This window comes from Ictalurus furcatus, chromosome 22, assembly GCF_023375685.1.
Source record: "Ictalurus furcatus strain D&B chromosome 22, Billie_1.0, whole genome shotgun sequence".
Lineage (NCBI taxonomy): Eukaryota > Metazoa > Chordata > Actinopteri > Siluriformes > Ictaluridae > Ictalurus > Ictalurus furcatus.
The window spans coordinates 12,319,399-12,333,872 of NC_071276.1; the positions used below are offsets into that span (position 1 = coordinate 12,319,399).

At 37.1% G+C, this 14,474-nt stretch overlaps 1 protein-coding gene across 1 annotated transcript in view; it reads left to right on the forward strand.

The window, feature by feature from the left end:
• Positions 1 to 4,856: 4,856 nt before the first annotated feature.
• Positions 4,857 to 14,474, forward strand: part of tmem8b (transmembrane protein 8B) — a 62,514-nt gene continuing 52,896 nt past the window's right edge. Inside the window, exon 1 of the mRNA XM_053654148.1 lies at positions 4,857 to 4,970. The gene's annotated coding sequence lies outside the window, so the exon portion shown is untranslated. The remainder of the gene's footprint in view (positions 4,971 to 14,474) is intronic.

Below are 14,474 nucleotides of genomic sequence, written 5' to 3' on the forward strand. Positions count from 1 at the left end.
CTTAGAGGAAAAATGCAGCCTCTGTAGTGCCACATATTCTGCAAACAGAAAAAAAAACATGTGGACCACTAATATTTAATCAATCAGAACCAAGAGGCATCTCTAGAGGCCAGCATCCTAAAAGAGTCATATTTTATGGTGTACATAGCCTTATAAACAAATAAACTCACAATTATGTCACATCTAATTAATAGCACTCAAGTTCTCATAATTTGCCATAGATAACCCTGAAGTCAATGTGCTATTATAAACCACAATTATTTTAAATAAATAAATAAATAATAATAATAAAAAACCCCAAACATTTTGACCATCAACTGAAGCTCATGTCAAGCTCACTCAACAATTAAATAAACTTTTCACCAGAATAAACATTACTCAGAAATTGAAATTATTTAATTAGTTGTGAAATAAACATAATGGTGCAGAAAATTGGAAATAGCAATACATCATTTAAGCCTGAACGAAATGGGAGCGGATTCCAAAGAGACAATTTAAATTCAAAGAACCCTGTTTACTGGAACGGTCGTGATGGATCATGTAAACAAATTGTGTTCTGTTTGATTAAGTGTTTGATGCCTTGTTCACATTGCTTAATTACCTTGCTACAAAATTGGAGACAGAATGAACTGTGTCATGAGTGAAAAAATGGAAACTCGCCTAGGTTTGTAATTAGTTTATGCTTATGAATAACATGAAATCTCGAGCCAATTATGCTTCTGTTTAGGGTTCAATATAACACAATTTAACGATTTAACATCAAACTTAGATGTAGATGTGAGTACATGATATACAGTATATGGCCAAAAATTTGTGGACATCTGACCATCACATACATACAGTCATGTGAAAAAAATAAGTACACCCCATGGAAAAAATAAGTACACCTCATGATGTCAAGAATGATGATTGACAGACTCATAGGCATCCACAAACTTTTTTCTGAAGGCCTTACAGAACTTTTTAGATCTTGGCAGGATGACACCACACACCTCAATAATAAAGGGAACACCAGACACTAGATATGAGAGGGGTATAAATAAGACAGGTTCCACCTGCACTCCCTAAGCAGGTTCTAATCACTGGCACCTGATCTTGAACACCTGATTCTAATTTATGGGTTTGAAGGTGTGATAAATGTGGGGGTGTACATACTTTTTCCATGTGACTGATTTGTTTTTTTGTTAATTTAAATTGTGAAAATTACTACAAAATGTCAGTTTTATGTGTCATTTTATAGTGTATCAACTTTATTAATAGGCGCTGTTTCAAAGAGGATCAAATGTTTGCTTGTCCAAATATGTAAAAACAAAACAAAAACAAAAAAAAACTATTTCCATGAGGTGTACTTATTTTTTTGCATGACTGTATGTGGGCTTTTCCCAAAAGTTGGAAGCACACAAGTGTATATAATGTCTTTGGATGCTGTAGCATTACAATTTCCCTTCACTGCCACTAAGAGGCCCACACCTGTTCCAGTATGACAATGTCCCTGTGCACAATGTGTGGTCCATGAAGACATGGTTTGCCAAGGTTGGTGTAGAAAAACTCAAGTGATCTGCACAGAGCCCTGACTTCAACTTGACTGAACACTTTTGGGATGAACTACAACACACTATACTCCAGACCTCCTTACCCCAGCATCAGTGCCTGACCTCACTAATGCTCTTGGGGCTGAATGAGCACAAATCCCAATAGCCACACTCCAAAATCTAGTGGAAAGCCTTCCCAGCCTTCTGTGGAGGAGTAAATCTGGAATGGGTGGTCAGATGTTCACAAACATTTGGCCACATAGTGTATGCATATACAGTACACTCACCATCCACGTTGTTAGACACACTGTACACTTGCTCATTCATACAGTTACCCAATTGGCCAATCATGTGGCAGCAGCATAATGCCTAAAATCAAGCATTTCAAAAGCTTTAGTTAATGTTCACATTAAACATCACTCTGTGGAAATGTGAACTCCTGGGGTTTTCATGTGCAACAGTTTCTAGAGTTTACACAGAATGTTGCAAAAAACAAAAAGCATTCTGTGAGCAACAGTTCTGAAGATGGAAATGCCATGTTCATAAGAGAGGTCAGAGGAGAATGGCCAGACCGGCTTCAGCTGACATGAAGAACTAATCTGTACAATCAGGGTATGCAGAAATGTTAGGTTTTTCTATGAACTTCATGTACAGGTTGTGGATTTCAGTTTCCTGTGTTAGTGTATCACGTGTATTACTCTAAGCCAGTGGTTCTCAACCAGGGGGGAGAGACCGGAAGGGGGGCACAAATTGTTATCAAGAAAAAAAACACAGACAGGGAATCATTTGGGTACTCAGTGTATTTTATTGCTTTTCAAATAAAATGTGCATAAATGAAAAACCCCGCGTTCCCTCTCCCTGTGTATTTTCTTTTTGCTTGAGAGGCGGAGCTTAACCTGCCTTTTATCTAGCTCTCAGTGCAGACCATTTTCAGACCCCTTTAGCTACTTTTTTTTTTGCAAAAAAAAGAAAAAAGCAACTAGCGACAAATCTAGCGACTTTTTGGACAAACCTTAATAACTTTCCAAATGTGGCCAGTACTGTCCTGCAAGTGCGAGGTCTCGCTTTCTCGCTGCACTCTCACCTCTCTCTGCATCTGCTCTGTTCAGTGAGGGGCTGAGAGCCGGAGATTTAACAATGCCATGGATAACAAGACGCACCCTTCATCCCAATTTACATCCTTCATATGCGAATGTTTATAGAATGTAAGATGAATGTAATGCAACATATTTTACATGTAAAATAGTCCACGTTATTATAGCCTAGTTCTCTTGTTCACAGTGGTTATAGTGTTCAGAAACATTTTTAATCATTCATGTTCTATACCTGTCCATTATATAATTTTATAAAAGTCATAAAAATTATTTTAAAAAATCACAAGTTATGAAAAGTAATTTAAAAAAGTACAAAAACACAAAAGCAAAAAAAAAAAAATCTATCTATCCATCTGGTTGAGAACCACTGGAATAGATAATCATTATACCTGGTCTCCTCCAATGTGGGGGGTGGGGGGTCACATGATAGGGGAGGCTTGGGGGGGCTTTAGTTACAAAAGGGTGAGAACCTCTGCCCTAAGCCTATTTTATCCATTAATACATGCATGGTAGAGAACATGTTAAAGCATCTGAGCCTATTAACTGAAGAAAAAGATTTTCACACAAGTCTTCAAAGTAGATAAAGAGAAACAAATTATTAACTAATCATATAAACATAATAGTATACTTTGCCAGTCTCTTTACAGTCTCTTTCTATTTATTGAGGAAAATGATTTAATATTACATATCTGTGAGTGGCAAAAGTATGTGAACCTTTGCTTTCAGTTTGTGCTGTGACCCCCTTGTGCTGCAATAACTGCAACTAGATGCTTCCAGTAACTGTTGATCAGTCCTGTACATCGGCTTGGAGGAATGTTAGCCCATTCCTCAGTACAGAACAGCTTCAACTCTGGGATGTGGGTGGGTTTCCTCACATGAACTGCTTGCTTCAGGTCCTTCCACAACATTTCTGTTGGATTAAGCTCAGAACTTTGACTTGGCCATTCCAAAACCTGTATTCTTTTTTAACCATTCCTTGGTAGAAGGACTTGTGTGCTTAGGGTCGTTGTCTTACTGCATGACCCACTTTCACTTGAGGCACAGTAAAACAGGACCAAACCTTGACACTACCACCACCATATTTCACAGATGAAATAAGGTTCTTATGCTGGAATGCAGTCTTTTCCTTTCTCCAAACATAACATTTCTCAGTTAAACCAAAAAGTTATATTTTGGTCTCTTTCCAATAGCCGCCTTCTATATATATATGATATTTTCTGGCACTGCAGCTAGCTAGTTTTTGACAACACTGTCAGCAGTAAGTGGCCATGACATGCCAGCTGTCAGCTTTTATGGTCTCTAACTACTGGGTTTGGTGCATTTGGACACATACTTAAAATCCAAAAGCTTTCATTTATTAAGGCTTGCTTTTTCTTTTTATTCTCTGCCTTTCCCTTGTTTTTGGCATGTTTTATATCTTACATAGGTTTTAGATTGGTCTGTCAGTCAGACTGTTCTTTTGCTGAACAAGTTAGAACAGAGGCTCTGAATCTAACATGGTAATTTTCTGACATCCCAATATGTACAGTTTCTACAATCAATAAATTGTCAATGTTCTCCTTACACCTTTATGTGTCTATATGCTTCACTTTCACACAAGTGTTTAAATACTATCATTAGGAGGTGGCTACGAGCGCAGCTTATACTAAGCACCCTAAGCCCCCCCCCCCCCCCCCCGCTCATGTATGTATGTTCTATTGGATATGCATACAAGTCTGATTTAGATATAGTGATGGTCATATAAAAACAATTGTGAAGTAAGAGGCATGAATAGATAGACTATTCTGTATTTGAGAAAATTAATTAATTAATTAAATATGGATAGTGATTAAATTTGCAGTGACATCAGTGGGCAGTGTGATGTGGTAAGCAGAATTTCTAACCTCACAGATTGCTGGCATTTGGACAATAATAGTATATATGTATATACTACATATATACCACTAATATAAAGAATAGTGGTCTTATGCATGGATGTACATACATAACAATATGGTAGAAGGTTCTGCATTGTGCAGTGTCCAAGCATATGTACCAAACAAACCACCCGAATTTCTTTTCTCTTTGTCTTACAGAGTATTTATCCCCAGTTACATATCTTCAGTAAAGGTTCAGCTGGTGGACTGCAGCACCAGGAACAGGAGCAGTGAAAGCTGCCCAGTGCTCTTGAAGTTGAGAGCTAGAGCTCCACCAGTCCACAACTCCAGTGCTGTGGACTGCAGAGAGAATATGCCATGTGAACTGGAGGTACCACTGTTGTCTTGGGAACAGTGGTACTACATTCTGGTGGAGCGCTACCTCAGCATTGCAGATGTGTACTTCCGAATTGGTGTACAGGTCAAAGGTAAGAACCTAAAGAACTTTGTCTCTGAATGTTTTTGGTCATATGGAATGTATAGTCGTAGAAGTCATGAGACTAATCTTCATCTGTTCATGAGAATCTAATTATAGCACAATACCTGTCTTCTTCATGTACTACTTCTGTCTTTAAAAACATGGCTAACAGTTCTAGCTATCTAAAAGGGTTCTTCAAAAAAAATCACGTAAGTATCTTGGAGGTTTTGGCTTTACTTTCATGCGTGCTGCCAGATAAGACAAAGAAAGACCACATTTATTAGCATGAACGTGTCACTGTATGATGTATTTGGAAGGTTCACTTGTTTATCCTTAGTGACTGCCCGATCAGGGTCACGGTAACTTCAATTAGGGTTTGTTTATATTTTGGGAAAATAGAACTAAATAAATTTGATAGAAAATATCGCAAGCAAGTCCAAACAAAATCAAGAACTGTGCTAGCTAGATTAAATACACTGTCTAGTTGAGACCAATTATGAACTTTAGTTGAGACCAGTTATGAACTCAAATAGTTCATATTTAGTTTAATTTTATTTATTTTATTCAGCCTTTATTTAAACAGAGTGTCACAATAACCAGAGGTGAGATGGATTCAAATGCAGCAGAGTGAAATTTATTAGTAGAAACAAGCAGGCAGACAAATCCATTACGATTGGCAAAATCAAGGTCAATTAACAGGTGAGGGTCAGGGGAGGCACAATCAGCATAAACAGGGCAAAGTCAAAGTCGAACCAAGATACCGGGATAACAAACACAGGAAAATAAGGCTTAGTAAATGTCAGGGGCGGATGCACAAACTGAGTGTTTACTTCGCAAATATTAGTGAATGAAAGTCTCTCTTATTAAGTGTGTGTGTGTGATATGGAACAGGTGCATGTGATCAATAGTCCGGTGATTGTGAATGTGTCAGTAATAGTGGGTTCTGGGTAACGTAGTCTGGGGCGGCCGTGTCTGTAGGCCACGGTGCATTCTGCTGAACTGAGTTCTGAGTTCACAGATGGAGTTGACCTGACACAGAGTAGTCACATCGAGATAAAAACTCTTTTTCAAGTAAGCCCTAATGAAGAACGCAGCATAATAGTAAATCCTAACAACAATCCGCCACAAGGAATAACAAAAAAAAAAACCAACCAAACACTTAAAACAATTAAAAATAGGAACATTCAAACTGAAACAATTAATTACAAAACAAACGAACAACCAAAATAACCTCTTCTGGTTTAGACCATGCTCGCTTCATGTTAAAATCTGATTACAGATACAGATATGGACCACTAAACATATACAGATACTACACCCCTATTGTAGACATTTAATTTGGTTGTTGTGACCATGCTCACCATGTATGATAACATGCATAATAAACTGAAAATTTTCACAAATAGTCAAAAATTACACTGGCTGGTTATGACCACACCAATTTATTACTAGACACTTCCAAAAGTTCATCCACATCTAGCTATATAAGCTATGAAATAAAAAATTGGTGAATTTTTCTGCATTTTCCCGTTGGCTTTGTTTTCATCAATAACTCACGCTGTGATGCGTTGTAGTTTATGTTGCAATATAATTTGCCCCTTGTGAAAATTTATGTGCAATTCCTTTAATTATTATCATGAATTAGCACCAGCGGGAACAGAAAGATCCCTCTTTTTGTGGCCTCTTCATGTCATATTCTGGGACAGCATCCTCTGTGGAGCACTTTGATGTAGACATGCTGTTCTGTTGTTGTATATTGCATGAGAAAATCCTTGAGATATGTGAAGTCTGTGGCAAGAAAAGGCTGTGTATTGTGTGTGTGCTTGCGCGCGCGTGCTTGGGTGAGGGGGTTGGGGAACACTGTGTAGTGCCATTTTGTCCAAATAGAGTGCTCGAGGGCACATCTCAACACGCCAACACCTCACCTCATCTAATGTGATCCTAGACAGGGAATTGCCACTAGGACATTTGGAGGTCTGAGCTGGTGTGTATGTTTGAGTGTGGAAACACTGAGATTAAAGCAGAACAGATTGATAGTTTGATGTGGGATTCATTACTTATTTATTCGTATTTATAAGCATAAATATTGAAGGCATATGGCTCAGTGGTTTTATTGTTTTCTGATGAAAGCATTTTTGGCTGTAGGAATGTATCAGGATATTGGAACCATGAGTGGTGTTTTTGAACACTGATTTTTCTCACTTAAACCAAGTGGAGCAGGAAAATTAAAGCGGGGTTGGTGACGAAGGCTAAGCCATGAATCTTGATAAAAAATTGGAGCCTCACTGGGCTGAGCTGAGGCCACTGTCACGCAGAGGAGTCGCTGTTATTATTCTGCCTGATATCACAGTGAAGTGTTGATGAATTCCTCAGTTCAGAGTGTTTTTACTAAAAATAAATATAACAATTGGGTTGTGTGGAAAGTAAAATAGATGGGAGTTTCATCCACACCACATTTCTTTATCAGAAGGGTATTCCCGGCCCAATACTTACCTTGATGAAAATTTAAGAACAATATAAATATATTAAACAAATTTTTTACTCTCAAACAAGCAAGGATAAATGTAGAGGCTTTACTGTATGAAATAGCGTGCAATAAATCATGTATTCATAATCATTTTAATGGCATTTACAATACCATCTAGCATTCATAATACATTTGGCAAAAGGCTGTATAAATGCTCATAAGTAGTTAATTAAGCATGAGTATAGAACTTCAGGATATACTGCACAACACTGATATTATAATGCCCTATAACACAGCCCCTGATATAACACATTTATTATACCATACACCATTGTTTTCTTTATGTCTACTGAGTTTGTTTCTTTCTTTATGTCTAGTGAGAGGCTTAGGCCAGGACATACAAGGCATTATGTATGCTCTATAAAATGTTATAAATGAATTTCTTTTAATGTGTTACAGCATTCATGTGAAGTATTACCAATATGTTTAACTATTATTATTATTATTATTATTTTTAAATCTAAAAAAATTTGACTCGCGTATATCAGGGACTGTCAAAGTTTTTTTTCTACTTGGTCCCTTTATAATCGAGCCTTAATAAGTAAGGATACCTTGTATGCATGATATTTAGTGTCTGCTTCTTTGCTCTATGCAGCATGAAGGACAATGTGGTATGAGAGTAGGTAAATGGTAATAAGTAATAAACTGTAGTATACATTCATCATTTAAAAATATTAACATGATAAATCAATAGTAATGATTGCAAGCCAGTGGATAAATTTTGTATAACAATCAGAATGGATGCTGTTTGGCAGACCACAATGGAGTCCAGAATGTCTGACCCCAACAGTATTAATGCAGCGCCGTGTCATACAGGAGATGATGAAGTGGCTGCACTGAGTTGAGTGCATTTTGGAGGACCTTCCACAGCTCAGGAAGAGAGTGATTCACAGCAATGTCAATTTTAATATAAGCGGGGTTCAGTTTATTGGAAAGAAAGTGGATATCCAGATGCTGTTGCAACATACCTAATACTGCTTCCAGACTCATGGAGACCCATCATTCATTCAGAATAACGGAGCTTGAGGATTCACTAATATGATTCAAAATTTGGCAGCTACAAATCACTTTGAATGTTAGGCTTGTGTAATAAAGATAAATGGATATTATAGTTACTACCACTATAAATTTAAGCAATGAGGAATTTGTTTGAATGAATTGCCATCCTTATTTTACTACCAGCGACCTACTTTTTAAAACTTGCATGTGAAATATACCTCATAGAGGTAAAAAGAAAAATCAGCTTCATTTGCATTAGATTTAGAATTTGAAAAAGAGAAGGAGGAGCCAAGAATTAGCTTAAAGCTTCCTGAACTGTTATAATAACCCCATCAGAACAACTGTCAGTTTATGAATTCATAACAGGCCAGGACCTGTAGTGCTGCCCACACTATCATTATCCCGAATCATTGTTAATGAAGTGAACAATTTGTTTGGTCACAGTCAATGAGCCATTTTCAACACAAGAAACTGATTACATTTTAGATTAGTGGTCTGGCCAAATTACAGGTAATAGGCAATAACTAGGCAATAAATAGAAATACAGTCTAGTTCAGGTATCATGCATGAGAAATAGATTTTGCTACTGTGAAAGCAGAATTAAACAGTACAATGATTATTCTATTAGAGAAATATAAGTTCACACAAATTCCTCTGGTCATACTTGTTTAAAGAAGTATCACATAGTTGTTCAAAAAAACAACTGAGTTTTCATGTAGGTTAGCACATCACTTAAATGACTAATACTGTATCCAGAGACAGTGTTTAACCTAAAGTCAATGCGAACAATTTCAGAATTGTTTCAAACTTCATTTGTTGGGATTCACTTACAGGACAAGCCAGGGAACAGAGACAAATCCAAAACTATGCATAGTTACAGTTGTGGTCAAACATTCATTGATTCTCAAGAAGGTAACATGATACATTAAGGTAAGTAGGGTGTAAATTTTTTGGGGGGGAGGGGGGTTGTAAAATTTTTAACAGGATGTTCGGTGTAAATTGTTATTATTTTGTCTTCTGGGAAATGTAAATATCTTATGTAGTTTTTGAAGGGCAGTACTAAATGAAAACAAATAGCTTTAAACAAAATAATAATAATTTAGAGCCCTGAGATGGATTGGCACCCTGTCCAGGGGTGTACCCCTTGTTTCCCATGCTCCCTGGGATAGGCTCTATGTTCCCCGCAACCCTGTAGGATAAGCAATATAGAAAATAGATGGATGGGTAACAATTTACGCCCCCCGGCTCTTAATGTATCGTGTTGCCTTCTTGAGCATCAGTGAACATTTGCACCTTTTGTAATAGTTGTGTATGAGTCCCTCAGTTGTCCTCAGTGTGAAAAAATGGATCTCAACATCATATAGTCACTTTTGGAAAGGGGTCAAATATGCAGAAGATGCTGGAAAACCAAAGAATGTGCAGGACCTGGAGGATTTTTCTGAAGAACAGTAGGCAGTTTAACTGCTCAGGACAAAAAAGGGACTCATGAACAACTCTCACAAAACTTAAAAACAGTCGTTGATCATCCAGGTAACGACACACAGTATTAATGTAAACTTTTGAACTGGTTCATTTGTGTAAATTCAGTTATTATTGTGTCTTCTGGACTATATGTAAACCATTGTTATGTGAAATAGCTAACTTAAGGCAGAACTAAATAAAAAACTAAATGCAATTTTTATGATCCCTCTTATTTTTTTAAATTGCTAACATTTTGCAGATTCTGTAAGGTGTATGTAAACTTATGACCTCAACTGTACCTTCTTTGTTCAGTATAACCTCAGTGTGAGACTCGCACAAGCAAGTAAAAAAGTTAAAAAGTACAGCTGTTTAACAGTGGTAATAATGACACTATAACTTTGGTGTTGTGTACAGTATATTGCCCTAAGTAAAGTGAATTTCTGATTTCTGATTACGAGACTTTAATGAAAATGAATGGCAGTATCAATGTCGAACCATAATGACCATATACAAAATTATGTATGAATTCCCTGAATCTAAATTAGGTGAGTTTAGTTTTGCTGTTTAACAGGTCACATCATAACCATTATATTTGTTTGACATAAAATACATGTTCATAAGTCATACTGGAAAGTGTCATAATCCTTATCATAGTCATAACATTAGTGTCATCAAGTGTCAAAACATTGTCTGTCATGATTTCCCCTCAAGCTAGCGCTGTAGCATGCGATGCGTGAGCTCACGCTTTTGGGTTTTCAGTGACACTGACTTTGTTTACTTTCGACACGTGCATTTGTTATGGTTTATGTCCTGTCTCCGCCCCTGTATTGTCATTGGTTGTTTCCCCGTATGTGCCATCATTAGTCTCAGATGTTTTGTGTTCACCCTTGATTACTTTTGTCATTTAAACCCCTCGTGTCTCTTTGCACTTCGCAAAGCATTGAGCGTTATCACCATGCCAAGCGTTTGTACCCTGTTCCTCGTTTTGTTTCTTAGTCATTGATCTTGTTTCTTGTTTCTCATTATGTGCTTTTGCCTTGCCTAGTTTTTATGCCTGTTTGCCAATTGCCTGACCCATTGCCTGTTTTTTGACCACGCTATTGTCTCATGATTTGGATTTGTCTGCCTGCCTCTCTTTAATAAAAGCTCTTATCTGCACTTGTATCCGTCCTAACCTCCATTACGTTAATTACGTGACAATGTCAACAAAAAGCTATATTACTTGGCATCAAATTGTCCTAAGCATTCTTTAAGACAGCTCACACCTGCTGAAATAAGTCTTTCTAAATGCTTACATAGATTTATGTCAGATGTCATGAGGAGCTTATGCAGGTGTTGTGTAGCACTATGAATACTGCCCTGAAGTAATGTGTTACCATCTATACATCCATCAATCCATTCATTCATTCATTCATTCATTCATTCTTCAATAACAGCTTTATCTTGCTCAGGGTCACAGTGGATTCAGAGCCTATACAACACTGAGCTTAGTCCCAACCAAGAAATCACTCAGGATACAGTGTCTGCATCTCCATCAGAATATATGAAGCAAAGCAAATTATTTTCTTTCTTTATAATATTTCTCTGTATCTGTGCATTCTCTTTTCTTTCACCTACGTATGGTGCTGCAATGTCTCTGCCCATGTTCTTAAGGTAAGCAGGGATCAGGAGGGGGCCATTGATGTTCAATGAGGCTGAAAAGGTCTTAGACCAGCTTAGATGAAGCACACACAAGGGAAACAATTGGCCATGATGGTCTGCTCTACCTGTGGACCGTATTATTGCTCTTGAATGAGGAGCAAAAAAGCTGTGAAAACTGTCTACCTCTCAAATTGCATTGTGTATTGAGCCATTAAGAAATGGAGCGTGGCTTTACTGCAGCACAGTTTATTACTCTCAAATCTGAGAGTCCAGTCTATTCCATCAAATGCACTTCAAAAATATTTTGCTATGGTTTTAGATGTTTAAATTAGCTATCGGTGGTTAAAGTAAACCACAGGATAAAAGTGGGTGCTAGTTAGTAGGAGCATATGTTTCATGTGAGTGTTGAATAACAGCTGCATTTTATAATATAGATGCAAAAGCACGTGTTTTATTAAAGAGAGGATGGTTTACCAGTTCCTTATGTCATATTTTAAAGGTGTTATTAGTAGTCTTTGGTTTCGGATTGAGGAAAAGATGTGCGTGCATAAAGATATTAGATATACAGTACATTAACTTTCAAGATGAACCCTTAGGGGATAACAAGCACAATTTAGCTAATTTTAAAAATGGATTCACCTTGTTTTCAAGTCTCTGAATAAAATGCATATCAATGGAATGAGGAGAACATACATCTATAGACATTTCATAAAACTGTAGTTTGAATAGTATCCAATAAAATTTAGAGTTCACTTTCAGAAACAAATAGACTGATGTTCCTCTACACAACTACAAATACATGCACAAAAAAAGGTTGAGCAAGTTGTAAAGGTGTAGTTTACCTAATTGGTTCATTATATTGTCACGTCCCGAGACGTACAGGAGTTGAGTATGGAAGCAGGTGCAGGAAAAGACGTATTTATTAAAGGAGACAAAGGCAGACAAATCCAAATCGTAATCCAATAACGTAGTCAAGACAGGCAAAGGGTCGGGCGATCGGCAAACAGGCATAAATGGGGCAAAGCAGGAATCAAAGTCGTGGTCACATAAAACAGGGTCGAAACACAAAACAAGAAACATGAACTATTACTATAAGTCGGGAGTGGAAAAAAACAGTGTGGATGAAATGAACTAATCTATACTATTCTATCAGGGTAATTTAAACTACGTCTCTAACTATACTAAATATAACACTCCGCGAGGTGTACAGGGACGCGAGCGCTATTTATCCTGAATATAATCAGCGCTAAGCGCTGGCAGCTGAAAACAATAGAGCCACACCAGGAGACAGAGGAGACAGAACAGAAACAAATATTTGTTGTTGTTGGTGTAATTGTTCTTGTTACTGTAGTTACAATCATAATTTCCCATTTGCTTGTTTTGCTTGTTATTTTACTTTTCTTTCATTTTTTTATTTTATATACCTCATCTTTCAGGCCATCCCAGTCTCAAAGAAAAAAAAAACAACAACCTTATTTGCAGCATCTTCTACATGTTTAATATAAATGCTCTGGCACAAGCAACATATCAAACTTTCACTCAAATGCTCTGTATGTTCGGAATCAACATATTTTAACCATGCTAACTTCTACTACTACACTATTAAAATGAGATCAATATGTAAGCAATAATTTAACCATATATTCTTTTAAACATATGGAGTATTGCCCACTTCATGTGTAAAGAAGTGCTTTTCACGACATATGATTAGACTTACCAGACTCATAAATCTTCTCTTCTCTTCTCTACAAAGACAATCAGGCTTTCAAGTCACATGGTATTATGATAACATGGATATTTAAAAAATACTGAAAGTATTCTGAGTATGTGTATTCTCAGTAGCCTGTATTTTGAAAATACCTGCATTACCATGCTGCAATATCCATTCCCTCCAGGATTTCATGAAACGGATTTCAAATTAACGCAAAAACTCTGCAAATATTTGGAGGAGCTTGCCATTTTTCAAAATTAGCACAGATTTTCTGCAGATTTGGGCCAAGATGTGGCATGTGATGTCATCACTATGCGCATTGAGCCAAAGCCCTCTTTGGAGTACAGCTAAAGGGTCACATTTACCAACAAATGTGACCCAGTGTCACAGGGAAAACATTCGCAGGTAAATTATCGACAGTAGTTTCTATACATTGAATAGCAATGTTCTGGCACAACATATCAAACTTCACTCAAATGTTATTTTCTTCATGTGATAATCAGTCCATAGAGAGCTTTTTTGTGATTGTTTTGGACAAAAAGGCTCGGTTTTACTGCTGCTTTTGAAAAAATTGTGAACTACTTGAAAACTACTTGAATTGGCAAAATTGTAATAGCATGAAATTGTTTTGCACGCTCTTTCGCAGTGATGTTTGTTAGAAAATGAGACCTTTTAGCTGTACTCATGTTCTACGTACGTGAATCGAAGAGGGTTTTGACTGAATGCATGTTGTGATGACGTCACATGACGTGTCTTGGCCCAAATCTACAGAAAATCTTCGGTGAGTTTGAGAAATTGCAAGCTCCTCCGATTATTGCGGAGTTTGCTTGATTTTGCACTAATTTCTGCCGTCATTAAATCGTGGAATCTTGGACGGACTGATAAATGCATGTGATTGGATAAGCTGCAACAGAGGAACTGCTATAAAACCGTGCTGGTCCAAGTTTAAAAAACTGGAGTCACTGCACATTTTTTCATACATTGTCATACCTGCTACAATATTTTTTCAAGTTTTTGGTTCGGTCTGCTGAAACATTGCTGGCTCTGAATCTCGTGTAGTACATTTTCTTCATCCATTCTGAATGATTTAACCTGTCTCGCAGAACAACATTCACTCCACTACTTTTAGTTTCCTCTCATTTTTTCCCCCTCTCATTTCCTCTCTCACTTGCTAG